This window comes from Charadrius vociferus, unplaced genomic scaffold, assembly GCF_000708025.1.
Source record: "Charadrius vociferus isolate BGI_N301 unplaced genomic scaffold, ASM70802v2 scaffold206, whole genome shotgun sequence".
NCBI lineage: Eukaryota > Metazoa > Chordata > Aves > Charadriiformes > Charadriidae > Charadrius > Charadrius vociferus.
The window spans coordinates 1,300,901-1,303,618 of NW_009649137.1; positions in this window are offsets into that span (position 1 = coordinate 1,300,901).

Consider the following 2,718-nt stretch of genomic DNA (forward strand, 5'->3'; position numbering starts at 1 on the left):
GGTCCTGCCCACCTGAAAATCCAGGTACGTCCAAAAAGCAGCTTTTCTGTAATTGCTGTTCCTGATTGTTATTTCTTTTTTAAGAAAAACCTAAAAGCATTCAGTCACAGTTTATACTTTCAGCTGAGTCGCGTTCACTTCAACTCACCTCAGAACTGAGGGTTCCCTCGCATCTTCTCTTGGTTCTCCAGTTCCCCGGGTTTTTCTGTCTTGCTGTCCCTTCCCGACTGTCTGAGAAATGAGGCATTATTATGCTACTGGGCTCTGGGCCTGGGCTTGCCTCTGCTCGCTTGGCAGTAGTCTGACAGCCTGGCTCCATGTGTTGGGTTCCTGCGCCCAGGTTGAGGGGACATCACCTCAGCAGGCTTCACTGGTCTCCTGGAGTGATTTGGGCACAGGCACCTGGCTCTTTTGCCCTGGCACCACTCCTGTCTAGCTTGTCCCCATGCTGGTTCTGGCCTTTATGGGGGTGGAAGCATGAACACCCGTAAACTGGAAGGCAGCTGCAGGTGGGGAAGAGCCCTCCTGCCATTTCTCTGCTTCTCGTACCTTTGCTTGGGACTGTAATTAAGGATTTGCTCAGGTGTCTGGAAGATACCTCTGTAACTTCTGCACAATCAAACTGAAGTCTCTTCTCCCCTTCTCTTTGACATGATAGATGCCAAGTTCTCCATGTAAATTTGAAGTATGGGCCAACCTAATCACTGGAATTCAGGTCTCAGTTACTTTCTGGGTGCAGGGGTGGCAATGGGAGATAACGGTGGTAACTAGATATGCACTAGCAAGTTCTGCATGGTCACTGGCTTTCCCATCTTTTTCCCTTGTGTTTTACAGAGCATGCAGCAGCAGGATTGCCATGTGGAAGAGGGCAGAGAAATGCAGAAGCTCTCCACAGCTGCCAGCATCCTCACTGGCTCCTTTAGCCCAGCCAGCCTGGCTGCTCTCTGCCTTCCTGTGTCTGCAAACGCTTTCCCACTCTTCCCTTCACCGAGCTGCCATAAAAACCACAGACACAGACAGGGAGAGAGAAATGGGCAGCAGCTACACGGCCGAGAGGAGCTGTGCCATCTCCTGACGGGGTGAAGCACTCGCTCCCATCTCCCTGTGGATGTGCAGCACTGACAGACGGAGGTAAATGACTGGACGTGACCTAGCGCTGAGATTGCATGGCCCAAAGTCTGTTATTTCACCACCTCAATTTAAAAAGTGGGTTGTGATCGTAAGAGTATTTAAATGTACTTCAGGTTACTTTTGAGCCTCTGCATTTTCATTAATTATGTGATGCAGTCTGACTCATGCTCTTATGTAAGTACTGAGCTGTAACGAAGCTGCATGTTGCAGTCATTTAGTGCAGAGCTGTAAAGGGTCATTGGTGTTTTCATTAAAACACAACGCTTTCTGTCCCAGAGGGGACGGTTTGAACTTCAAGAATAGGAATGTGCAACTTTCAATTTTGTCTCTCCTCTGCCGGCATAGAGGAGGTATGTCACGGTGGGGGTTGTTCTCATCAAATTAGGTGGATTCTTGGGTAGGATCTGGGGAAAAATCAGGCCATTTACTAGATTGTTTTGTGCTCATGAGAAATTGCTGCCTCCCACAATTTATTCCTGTAGTTTTGTTTGCAAAAGATGTTGCATGACAGAAACAGGAATTCTTTTCTGGTCTAAAATGACTGAAGTTTTTTGGTTCATACTCAAAATTGAAAAGTATCTCAAGACTGACACAGCAACCTCCAGCCTGTGGCTGTATCTGCACACTGTGACCTGTCACATCTCCTGCAGTGAACAGACTGGAGGTGTGAGTGGAAAGGACAAGAGTCATGGCAGGTCTTGCTTCTTGGAAACAGCTTTTAATCCTCCCAACTAAAATTCATGCTTTAAACAGGATTTGCATTTTGACAGTAGTGGTAGGATTAGAGCTATGGCAAGAAGAGCCATGTTGGTAGTACAACAAAGACTCCAGCCTGTATGATTTTGAGGGAGCTGAATTTTCTGTTAAATTATGGTTTGTTTTTTTTTTTTAAAAATGCACTAATGTAGGTACTGTACCTTGTTTACGCAGTGTCATTTTTCTGGGACCAAAAGTCTACAGGATTAGTTACTGGAATATATTTGAATATTTTGAGTTTATTTGAATATATGAATGCTAGGCTAAAGCCAGAAATACTAAGTCCGTTGTTCAAACATTCCTTTCCCAAAAGGCCAATCTGCTACATCCCTGTGTACCATACACAAAGGCTGATTTGACTCCAAACCAGAGATGGCACATGATGTTTTTCACTGTTCCATTCCTCCCCACAAAAATGTACAACAGAAAATGCCAGAAACCTTCTATTGCTAATCAAGAACAGCTTTTCTTAATCACAAGATTTTACTACATGTTCTGTGTACAACTATAACTAGTAATCCAATCACTCATGCAGTCTCCTCCATTTAATTCAATTTCCTGTAACAGCCTAGTGATTGCAATCGCTTTCCTGATTGTAGCAATCGTAAAGCCCCACTCCTGTTCACCCAGTCACAAAAGACTACTGGATGCACTGATTCTGTACCTAAATCAAAATGGAGCAGCAGCAGATTGGAATTGCAGTAACAGCAGAAAATTCAGACCCGTTATATATGTTGCTTTGGGTTTGTTTTTTTTTAATTTTAAATCATTGGAAATCAGTTGAAGTGCTTTTTGAATAAGGAAAGCGAGGGGAAAAAAACCTGTCTCCCT